Raw genomic sequence first — 12,166 nt, 5'->3', positions numbered from 1 at the left:
GACCCCTAAAACATACTGTTCCTACCACGCTGATTTGCCTAGTATTAAAGATGAGGAGCCAGGGAGATGGCTCAGTGGAATAAGCGCTTCCCTGGCAAGCGCAAGGGCCTGTGTGCAATCCCTGGTTCCACCAAAAAGTAAAAAAAATAAAAGATGAAGGTGGCCACTGTTCAGGGCTAAGAGACGAAACTGAAGTCAAAGTGGAGTCTGCTGTGTTGCTTTCTACACCCCCAAGGCAGGAGGAATGCCAGGCAGCCGTGGATTTCCCCACAGCCTGTTTTGGTCACTGTGGGACAAAATCCCCGCTGCGCCCACCGTCACGCCAACAAAGCAGCCTGAACACCAGCTTAGTTTCTACCGTTCTGCCTCCCAGTCCCTGCCTCACAAGGGAAGCCCTGTGAAGTGCCCCCTCTACTTCTGTTTCTGTTTTCTTTGAGCCTTAGCTGTCCATAAAGCCGCCTTCCTCAGTCCAGCGCGCTGGAACACTTGTTCTGTGGAATGCGAGGTTGTTAATTTCTAGACTCAAAAAGCCAGTGAAGATCTCTAAACTAAGTCAAGGAGAGGGCATCTCAGCGCATGCCTGTGATCTTGGGTGTGTGAAGGCTGAGGCTAGATGGTCACTGTGAGTTCAAGGCCGGCCTGGGCTACACTGTGAGTTCAAGGCCAGGCCAAACTGCATAGAAACTCTGTCTGCAAAACAAATTCGACTCAACTGAAAGTTATCTTTGTTCATTTGTTTGTAAGATATGGTCTTTCTATGTAGTTCAGGTCAGCCTTGAATTTGTGGTAATCCTGTCTCAGCCTCCTAAGTGTTGGGATTACACAGTTTTCTTTTAAACCAGTGAGTGGAACCTGGCCAGTACTGGACAACCATGGGCAGCTATGCCAGTGCCAGGGAGTGGCCAGGCTACGCTCACGAAGGGGCTGGCTTGTTTGCCCGTGAGGGTGACCCCCAGCCTCAGGGTCCTGCAGCTCAAGAGTCCCAGGGTCACAGAGCACCAGACAGGACAGGCAGGAAGCTGTGGCTGTCAGAGGCGTCGTCCCTCCTCAAAGCCTGCACTGAGTTACACACAGCCAAACTCAGCTCTGACAGTCACCGTGGCAATGGCCAGGACCCACCAGCAAAGCACCATTCCAGAGGTGACCGCTGTCTCCGTGCCACCCAGGAGGAGGCAGGGCTGGGTCCACGGACTGCGTGCAGCCAGCAGGACAGCGCAGAGCTGGATCCTGCTGAGCGCTGCCCACTGCCCTACCCCCTCCAAGAGGTCCTGGGGGACCCCAGGGTGCAGCTCTACAACCCTTAGGCTGCTCTGGAGCCACAGCACCCTCCAGAATGGCCAGGCCTCAGGGACGCAGCCGCTCATAGCCTCATTACCGCAAATGCCTGCCAGGAACAGGGCGAAGGTGGCGCCCGGTTGCTCAGCCTGCCAAGTCACCGCAGCCCCAGGTTCTCTCTCCACACTGCAGGTCACACCCCACAGGCAGCCCGGGGCGGGGAGAACCTGGTGATGGTGACCTTGTTCACTGAGGCCCAGGTGACACAGCCAGCTGACCCCAGGGGTGAGCACCTACAGCATGTGCGCTGACATCAGCGCTGGGTGTGTGCCAGGACCAGCAGCAGGGCAGGGTACAGAGCTAGGCCTGCCCCAGGCCCGGGACTCGGCCAGTTCTGCTTCTCAGAGCTACATATCTGCATTGGCTGGGCTCTGAAGACAGGCCCAGCACCGGGGGTCAGAGCCCACACCTCAACTCCAGCTCTCACCAGCAAGGCCACCCCAAGCCCCAGTGTGAAGCACAATCCACACCTCTATTGTCTCACTGGATCGTTCAATCAACACGCTCAGTCCTGCTGCGAGCCGCATGCAGGAATAGCTTTGTACCATCCTCTCCTGCTTCCAGTACCAGAGTGGGACCCAGGGTGGCACTGGGCTACACGCCAAGTGCCCCCCCCCTTTTATTTTGGAACAAAGACTTGTTAAGTCACTAAGTTGTCCAGGCTGGGATTGAACTTGTGATCATCCTGTCTCAGCCTCCCTGAGTGCTGGGATTACAGGTATGCATGACAAGGCCCAGCCGAAAGTGCTTGAAAGCGTAAGACAGCTTTTGGCGGCCTGATTTCCCAGACCTCTGCAGACGTGTACCACTGAGATAAATCCCACTGTGCGGCTGGCAGGTGCACAGCTGCAACCCCTGGGTCCCGAGTTCCAATCCAGCCCACTACCACACCTGACACGGTGCAGGGAAGATACACATGCACACTGCCGGGAAGGTGCTTCTCCTTCAGCGCCCACAGGAAGGAACACAGCATCCCGGGGGAAGCAAATGTCACGGTGCTTTTCACATGAGAATGGTGGGGCAGGTGGATGAGTGTGAAGCACAGGGTCACCTCAGGGACCCACCCACAGGGTCACGATGCAGCAGGACAGGATGCTAAGCATCCTCTGAGTCCAGGCTGCCTAGTGCTGGGTCTCCGGCATGTGCACCCCGTCAGACCTGCCCGACCTTCTCTGAGCACAGCACAGCTAGAATTTCCAAGATGAACTTTTTCAGAGAAGTAAAAATAAGGCCGGGCCTGGTGCTTCCCACCTGTCATCCCAGTGCTTAGGAGGCTGAGGCAGGAGGATTGCCAGGAGTTCAGGGCCAGCCTGGGCTACATCGTGAGCTCAGGATCAGCCTAACCTACAGATCAAGACCCTGTTTCAGAAAACAAAAACAAAGAAACAACTGAAAATAAAAGAGCAAGCTCTGCTCCAGAATTTTTCTCTTTTTTTGGAGACAGTGTCTTGCTATGTATGTAGTTCTGACCACGAACTTGCAGCAGTCCTCCTGCCTTAGCCTCCTAGCAGCTGGCATTACCAGCGTGTGCCGCGATGCTGACTGGTGGGGAAACTTCTTAGCCTGGACGAAAGAAGCTGGGCAGGTGAGGCCCGGTGGGACGATGTCCTCAGGCTGGGAAAGGGGGAGACGTGGCCACTGAAGCGAGGGACAAGATCTGCGCAGGCGCGGGAGAGGTCAGGCCTTCGCAGAGTCCGGAGGACACCACCAGGGCTGGAGACGCGCTGCAGTCAGAGCGCTTGCCAGGCACGCACAAGCCCTTGGAGTCCATCTCCAGCCCCAGTGAGAAAAAGAAAGTCAAGGGGCCAGAGAGCTAGCTCAGTGGAATAAGCATCTGCCTGGAAAGCTCAAAGCCCTGAGTTTGATCCCTGATACCAAAAAAACCCCAAACAAACAAAAAAACCCAGAAAGAATAGAAAGAAAGTCAAAGAGGAGGAGGAGGAGCCCAGGTGATGAATAGAGCCCTGCAACTCACCACTCAGTGCTGATAGACACACACACACACACACACACACACACACACACACACACACCTGAGTCGCCTGAGGACAGAAAAGGGCGCAGTTACAGGTGCGCAGCAATCAGCGGAAGTCGCGACGCCCACGCACAACCCTAGACAAACACCAGGAGCAGAGCACGGCTGGCAAACAGATGACTTCATGTCTCAAGGTGGATATCTAAAATCTGAAGACGTTTATGCGTTAAACACACGTGCCCCAAGGACCAGCGGGTTTCTTCTCCTTTGTGCTGGGTGGAGCCCAGAGCGTTGGTCATGCTGAGCAATCGCTCCGCCACCGGGCCACACACACGCAGCCCATTAAATGGGTTTATTTCCTTGTTGTTTGCACGTGTACGTGTGTGTGTCACTGGAGATGGAGCCCTGGGCCTTCATGCCGAGCTACCTGACAATTAATTAGTGCTAAGTCACAGAATTGCCCAAACTGGGCTCAAACTTTCAATGTTCCTGCCTCAGTCTCCCAGATCAACGCTCCCAGGCTACCCAGCCTAGATCAGTACTTTAGTTTTTGCTTACCTTTTTATTTATTTATTTTTTTAAAGACAGGATCTCACTATGTAGTTCAGGCTGGCCTACAGCTCAGGCGGACCCTCCTGCTTTGGCCTCCCGATGCTAGGATTACAGGCATTACCCCTGCACCAGCCCAAGATCAACACCTTTTTTTTTTGTATTTGAGAGAAGGGTCTACAGGGTGTTCAGGGTTTCACTACTAGATCGGACTCTAGTGATCTGTGGCACACCGCGACACAATAGACACCGAAACCAAAGGAAGAATTTGGAGCACTTTATTAGCTGAGCTCAGCAGCAACACTCCCTCAGACAAGATGAGGAGAACGCACCTGCTGAGTTGAAACAAAGCACCTTTTTCTTGCAAGGTTTAGTCATTGCCCTTTGTTCCCTTACCTGGGAAGGACATTTGTTTAACCTGCTCCTCAGAATGCTGAGGAGCACTTCCTAATTTTGGGCAAGCAGTACATTTTATGGTCGGGCATGGACAGGGGTTCTACAGAAAAGATCAAGGCTTTACAGAATGGGAGATACAGAACTTGTTACAAAATGGGATTGGTTAAGCCAGTTTATAATGTGATTCGTCTGTTTACAGCCTCCTAAGAGCTGGGATTATAGGCACGCACCACCACGCCCAGTCTCAATTGCCCTCTCAGCGCACTCTGGCAGGCAGGCCCAAGGATTGAACCCCCAGCCCCTGAGCCCACTTGCAGGCACTTTAATCTGCTGAGCTATTTGGCTGGCCCAAGATCTACACATTTTTAAGCATTACTTTGTGGCCACACGTAACACTTTTGCCAGGGGTTCTAAAATTCATGATCTCCCAGGTCGCTCTCTGCAGCCAGTTTCTCTGCCTGGTACCTGGGTGAGTCTGGGCAACCACAGTGCACTGAGCTCGTGAGCTTACTTTTGTCCTTCCCTTAGCAGAAAGAGCCTCCAGTCCTGGTGGCCAACTCCTGTACCACTTGGTGGGTGGGTTGGGCCTTGGAGTAGAGGCCCAGAGCTGAGGACGGTGTGGGCTGTCTCACTCCCAAACAGAAGCGGTCTTCCCCAGCACACATACGCAGGCTCAGCATCCCCGCTGCCCTCACCAGTTTCCCTGCAGCCTGGGAGCAGGCCCCGAGGCGCTCGGGGTGGTGACTATAACCTCAGCAAAAGACAGGAAATGGGCCAGACTGAGTCAGGAGGCCCGGCTGCTGGGGTGGCGGTGATATTTTGGTGTCCCAGGCTCCCTTCCCTTTTCTGGGCTGTTTTCTGCTGCCAGTTCAGGGGAAGGGACACCAAGGGGAACAGAGAACAAGCACGGGCGAGTTAAACATTCTAACACGGCTCAAGACCTCGAGGGCATGGTTCCTGGGTGTAGATTCAAATAACCACATGATGAAAATATTTGAGATGACATCTGTCCCGATCTTGCAGTCGTGTGTGTGTGTGTGTGTGTGTGTGTGTGTGTGTGTGTGTGTTACTGGGGATTGAACCCAGGGGCTTTGTCCTGAGCTACATCCTTAGCTCTTCTCTTAAACGATTTATTTGGTAACAGCACCTCGCAAAGTTTCTGAAACTGGGCTCAAATCTGCCATCCTTCTTCCTCAGCCCCACAGTGCTGCAGCTGCAGGGCGAACCCCCAATCCTGGCCTGGAGTGCTCCCCCCAGGGCTGTCCAGCCTCTCTCCTCCACAGGCAGCCGGGAGGTTCTGGCGCTCAGGAGCAGCAGCAGCCCTCCATCTACGACGGATAAAGATGTTTGCTTACAGTGTAAAACCCCAAGCAAACACTACTTCTGCTTAGAAATCTGGAATCAGGGCAGAGGTGCTTTTCACGTGACTGTAGGAAAGCCCATCTTGCTGTTGTCTTTGTGGAAATTTCCTTCCATTACTAATCTCACGTCTGCTATGGCAGCCCCCAGGCTGGCACCTGGCACGGAACAATCTTGGTTAATGTCTGTAAGGGGACACCTGGCCTTTGCACCCATTTTCTCAGCTCCCCATTAGGACATAGCCAATCAGGAGTCCCCAGTTTTCTCTTGGGGTTTTCCAGATCCAAGCAGCCCTCTTCCCCAGCATAGCAGCCGAGCTGTACCAACACCTCCCTCGGCACCTTCGAGGAAGTAAATCCCCACCGCTGCGCTCACCTGTGGTGGCTGAGAAGCCCGACAGTCCTCACTCAGCCAGGCTGCAGGGCAGCTCCTGCCACATGTCCCCCTGGGGGTTTGGCCCTAGACCCCTGGACAGAGTGGCCTCAGGTTGCTATGTGGGAAAGGAGGGCTGCAGCCCCTGAGGCTCTGCCTCTGCCCAGCTCCGCTCCCCGTAGTGCAATGTGCCCCTAAACTTCCAAACTCAGGTGCAATTTACAGAAGAGAAATCTGAGCCGACTTCCACCCCTGGGAACATGAGCTGCTTTGCTTTCTTCTTTCTTTGCCAGTATTTTGATTCTGTGCTTTCTGGAAACCTATTTCTGGTCACTCGAGTGAATCGCAGTTCAGCCACACGCAGAGATGGCTGCCCCTGTCTGATAAAGAGTCTCTCAGCAAGTCCCCGTCAGCCTCTGGGACAGTCCTCAGCCATCAGGCTAATAATGGATGTGCCACACGTCACCCACACATCCTACACAGACAGAGCGGAGCCCCAAGCCTTCCAGGGTGGCTCGCCTTGCTGTTTTCTTGCCAAGTCACCCTGGTCCACTCAGCTCCTGTCTGCTGCAGGGCTCCAGGGAGGGACTTCCAGCTAGGCCGCCTTCCGGGTCACCTGAGGTGACTCTTAAAGCCAGGCAGCCAACCATGTCACCACCATGCACCACCGCCTCTCCCCATCACAGCCCAGTCCAAGACCTTGGGAGATCCTTGTAGCACTGAGCTGGGTCCCCAGGGGCTGCCGCACTTGCCACTGTCCAGCAGCAAGTCCTGAGAATCACCCAAAGCGGTGATTAAGAGGCCTGAGAAGTCTCATTTTCCTTATTCCATGTCTGCAGTACGCCATGGTTGTGTCCCTTGTGGGGCACCGGCCCAGGTACACGATGCATCTGGATCCTTTGACGTCTCCACCATTGTTAAAACCTCTTCATTATGTCCAAAATTGTGAAAATGGGAAATAGAGGTCCACAGCTCACTGCGCAGCAGCAGGTGGTGGGCGCTGGCTGGGCTCGCAAAGGGCCCAGGGGGAGGCCCAGGCGCCCGGGCTGCAGACCTCGGGTCAGGCCCCAGGCTTCCAAGGCTCAGGATCCCTGCTAGGGCCGGGGTGGGGGGACGACACACACTATCTTTTCTGTTTACACTGACACAGCTGAACTCAAACTAGGACCCACCACAAAAGACACTGGTGGGCGAATAAAACAGCCAACGTCTGATAGGGAGGCACAGGCCTAGAACCCCAGACCCTGTCTCAAAACAAAAGTTTTCTGGAGCTAGAGCACTTCAGCTTCCCCCTCCCTGGTGACAGAGGAGAGGAAGAGGAAGGATCCCTTCTGGAAAGGGGAGGCTGCAGGGACTGAAGTACTAAAATGCAGGAGAGAGAAATGAAACGGATCTAGGAAGCAATTAGGACCCAATAAGAAATCTGCATCACAAAAGAAAAGAAACATGCACTGCGTCCCTATCATGAGGTAGGCACCAAGCTGCGCTCAAGGAGAAGACAAGGAAAATAGTGAAATCGCCCTTCTCCCATCCATACGGACCAAACCCCATGAAGGTTTTTTTTGGCGGAACCGGGGATTGAACTCAGGCCCTTCCGCTTGCCAAGGAAGCGCTTGTTCCACTGAGCCACCCCCCCCCCAGCTCCCTGATGAAAGGTTTTTAATTCTCTAATCTGGAAACCTGTGCAGTACTTGCTGCAGCTTAGAGGAGAGCACACAGGACAAATATAGGGCCAGCAAGATAGCTCAGTGAACTAAGTGCCTGCTTGGGCAAGTGCAGGGACAGGAGTTCTATCCCCAGCACCACATACCATGCCGGCCCCACTCCTGGGTGCACTGAGCGGGTGACTGAGTCCGGGTGTAGAGGCGCACACCTGTAATCCCAGCATTGGGGAGGCTGAAAACAGGAGGATCACTACAAGTCTGAGCTGCATGGTGAGACCCTGTACCAAATACATAAATTTTAAAAATTAAAAAAAAAATAACAAAGGACAAACATAACTCAGCACAAACGTGACCGCACACATGCAAGAAGAAGCCAGACGTGGCTGCTCCACTCTGGACTGCCAGGCCCCCAGAAGAATAAAGCGTCTGGAGTATAATTCCAGCACTCTTAAGAGGCTGAGGCAGGAGGGTCACAAGTTCAAGCTTAGCCTAGGCAACTTAGCAAGACACTGTCTGCAAATAACATGAAAACGGATGAGGATGTAGCTCAGTGTGAAGGCCCTGGGCTCCATCCCTAATTTGCTGCATGGACCACAGCCATCTCCAGGAAACACCCCATCCCGGGCAGTTCTCACTCCCACCACCCCAGGGGTAACCAGCATTGTGACCCCTGCTCTGCCACATGAAGCATGCCTGCCTGAGAGCCTCACTGCAGAGGAGCCGCAGGCTAACACTTTTGAGACCAAGCTCTGAGGTGTGTCACGGGCACCTGACCCATTTCTGAGTTGGGGAGTACGGGTGGAGTTACCACTGCCCCACAGATGGACACCTGGCCCCAGCACTGTGAGCCATTCTGAGGAAAGCTGCTATAAAACATCCTTGCACAAGTTTATTCTGTTTCTTGGTTTTTTAATTATTATTTTATATACAGTACAGGGTCTACGGAACAAGGTCCATAGGGTCCCCCTAGGTAGATCAGACTTGTAGTGATTCTCCTGTTTGCAGCCTCCCAAGCACCAGGATTACAGGTGCGTGCCACCAGGCCCAGTCTCAATCACTGTCTCAGTGCACTCCAGGGGCGGGGCCAGCATGGCAGGCCTGGGGATCGAACCCCATCACTTTAGTCCACTGAGCTATTTAGCCAGACCCTTGTTTCTTGTTTTTTCAGACAAAGTCTGTCTACAGAGCCCAGGCTGGCCTCAAACTCAGAGATCCTCCTGCCTCAGCCTCCCAACTGCTGGGATTACCACCATTCGTTACCACACCCAGTTTCTGGTTGTGCAAGTCTTTTGTGGTCATGTATTTCATTTCTGTTTTTTGGTAGTAAGTAGATAGTAAGAGAATTGCTGGGTCATAGAGTAACTGAATATTTAGTTTTGGTTTTACTTTTTTCTCCCCCATTTTCAGAGTATTTCTTAAAACAAAGTGACTCTAGCCTTCTCTTCTCTCACCAACTGAATCCTCCACACCCTTGCCAGCAATTTTTTGTTTTGTTTTTTGAACCCAGGGCCTCACTATATAGCCCAGGTTGGCACTGAACCCATAGTGATCTTCCTGCCTCAGCCTCCCAAGTGCTGTGAATCCAAGCATGTGCCACCCCTCCCAGCTGCATTTACTTTTGTAAGGCCAGGACTGTCAATGTGTCTGGCTATGGGCATATACATCATGTGGGGCTTTGGTCCCCACGAAGGTGGCCAGGCCCACCCCCACCCCCACCCCCACCCCCACGCCTGTCACCCAACTTAGTGTGCACTCACAAGGAGCAGCAGAACTCAGATGCAATTTTTTTTCCCCTGCCATCCTGTTATTTTCTCGCCCTGTCTGGGCTGAGAAACAGAGGGTGCTGGGAAGGGTGACCCCACAAGAGGAACAGCTGTCCAACTGCCCCAAAGCCCTCGGCACACTTGGGAGGTTCTGGCTCCTGAGGCGATCCAGTTTGGGTACTGTGGGTTCAGATGAGGTGAGGGGGGTTCCAGGGCAAAATCGCAACACCTGGCTTCCAGGCCTTGTAGTGCATTTCTAGGTTGGATAGCACTTCAGCCCATACAACGGATCATGTGCCAATGGGCTCAGTGGAAACAGAAAGGGGTGGGTGGGGCCTTTCCAAATTCCTTTCCTCCCAAGGTGGGGACAGAGGCTGAACCCAAAGCAAAGTGACAGACTGAGTCACACACTGTTGGTTCCACTCACTTCCATCCAAGGATTGAGGCAGAGGAAATTTCGCATCCTGCACGCTCAGGGAAGGCTCTGTCTCCAATCCTGACTCTCGGCGAGCCACACTCACAGTGTGGGGCCCTGGAACTTGAGCATGAGCGGCCCCACTTGCATTATTAGCCCGATCTGCCAGGACCTCACACAGGGCCCTCCTGAGCTCTTTTCTGTATTGGGAGCAGAGGTCCGCTTCCCAAGATGTACCCCTTCCAGCTGCCAGGTGAATCGGCCTAGAGGAGGGCTGCAGCTCAGCAGTCTGAGCAGAAGTGCAGGACCTCAGGCTCACTGGCTGCCTGGGCTCTGAGAAGGGGCAGCCCCCGCTGGGGGTGCCGAAGCTCACCCACCCCCCAAGCTCTGGTTGGCTTAAATCCTAGTCCCAACAGGCTGCTGGACCCTCTGGGGCTGAGTCTGTGCTCGGGCAATGTCCAGGCTTATTGAAGACCCTGTGCTCTGTGCTACAACTGGGGGTCAGGGAGGACCATGGGGCATCAGTGTGACCCCTTGCTGGCCAGCTAGGAGCCTGGGTCACAGCCATCCAGCACCACACAGCAGATGCCAAGCTTGGGAGAGATGGACAAGATGCCACAGCCCTCGATGGCAGGGGACACTGGGCTCAGGCCCTTGTCCCACGGAAGGGCCAGGGAAGTCTCAGTCCAAGGTATCACACATGGGACCCTACACTAGGTGGTGTATTTGTTTTTTGGTCTTTTGACACAGGGTCTCGCTTTGTAAGGCTGGCCAGACACAAACTCATGACTGTCCTTCTGCCTTGAGTGTTTCGATTACAGGCATGCGCCACTACATCCAGCTATTTCTGCCACGTAAAGCAGATTAGGGTGGGAGGTTTCGCTGATCTTCTAAGACTTTTGCCACTCCAAGCCTATAGGACAATTTATTTAGTGTTTTCTATTTTTAAACAAATCTTGCCATGTGGCCCAGGCTGGCTCGCACCTCTCAACCCTCCTGCCTTAGCCTCCCAAGTAGCTATGACAACAGGGCTGCACCACCTCACCAGGTTCCAGAAGGCCAAGCTGAGCACGACGCTAAGCCTCACCAGTGAACAAGGCTAAGAGGGGTTCGTGCTGGTCAGGTCACTCTGCAGAGCCCCCATCCAGGGAACAGGCCTGGCCAGCACCCACAGGGCCAGCATCGGGGTCAGCCCTGCGCAGCCATGAGTTCCAGGGCCCTTTGGCCCAAAGCCACCCGCCAGGGGCTTGCTCTGGGGGACAGAAATGGTTAGCAAGAGGGCCAAGGAAGGTTGCCTTGCAGGATTTGAAGACAGAGAAGAACAACTCAGGCATTTCCTCAGAAAAGAAACTCCTGAAATGACAGAAATTTTCTAAAAAGTTCTAGTTTTCCTCTTTCCCGGGTCTTTCCAATCAACTTGTCTGCTAACATCATTACTGAAAAGTAACTGACATGATGTTGTTTTCACCCATTTAGAAAGCGCAATTCCAGCCTTCCGGGAGGCACACACCTGTAATCCCAGCATTCAGGAGGACAAAGCAGGAGGATCACTATGATACACAGAGACCCTGTCTTAAACAAACAACAACAAAAAAACCCTGAACCCTTGATTTGTCTTAAGGGGAAGAATTCTCCTTGCAGAACTAAACATGACAACTGACACTTGTGATACAGAATAAAGAGCAATTCAAGAATCTCTGGCATTCCCAGCAGCGCGCAGCAGCCACCATGGTCACATTTAGCGCCATCTCATGACTTCCCACCCTTTAGCGTCACTTCCCAAATTGCGCCTTCCCTCCACCGGGCTGTCACTGTTGTACTTTCTATCTCTGGACTGGCTACCTCGGGATACCTCTTGTGGGGGGCTTTTTTTCTTTCATTTAGCACAATATGCTTAAGGCTTGCCCACGACCGCCTTCCTTTTTATGGCTGAGTAATAGTCCATTTTGTGATTACATGACGTTTTGTTTGTCTACTCATTAGCTGATGAACACAGATTGCTTCCACTCTGAACTACCATGAATAATGCTGCTCTGGTCATCTGGTACAAGTTCACAGGAGGACACATGTTTTCCTTCTGTGGGGTGGGCACCTCGGCTTCTTCCCACAGGCTCAGTGGGCAGCCGATGTTACACACATGGGGTAAGTTCCCTTTCTAAGGGCTGTGGATGTAGCCCAGTGTCAAGGCCCTGGGTTCAGGAAGGAAACAGGGAACAAGGGAGGGAGGGACAGAGGGAAGGGAGAATAAAGGAAAAAGGGGGCAGCAGGGGAAAAAAGAACAGGCACTACATTCTCTCCAAGCTTCCTTCACTCCGGCAGAATTTGCGCCGTACCGTCT

Source organism: Octodon degus, unplaced genomic scaffold, assembly GCF_000260255.1.
Source record: "Octodon degus isolate 3935 unplaced genomic scaffold, OctDeg1.0 scaffold00036, whole genome shotgun sequence".
Classification (NCBI taxonomy): Eukaryota; Metazoa; Chordata; class Mammalia; order Rodentia; family Octodontidae; genus Octodon; species Octodon degus.
This window is presented reverse-complemented; position numbering follows the sequence as displayed.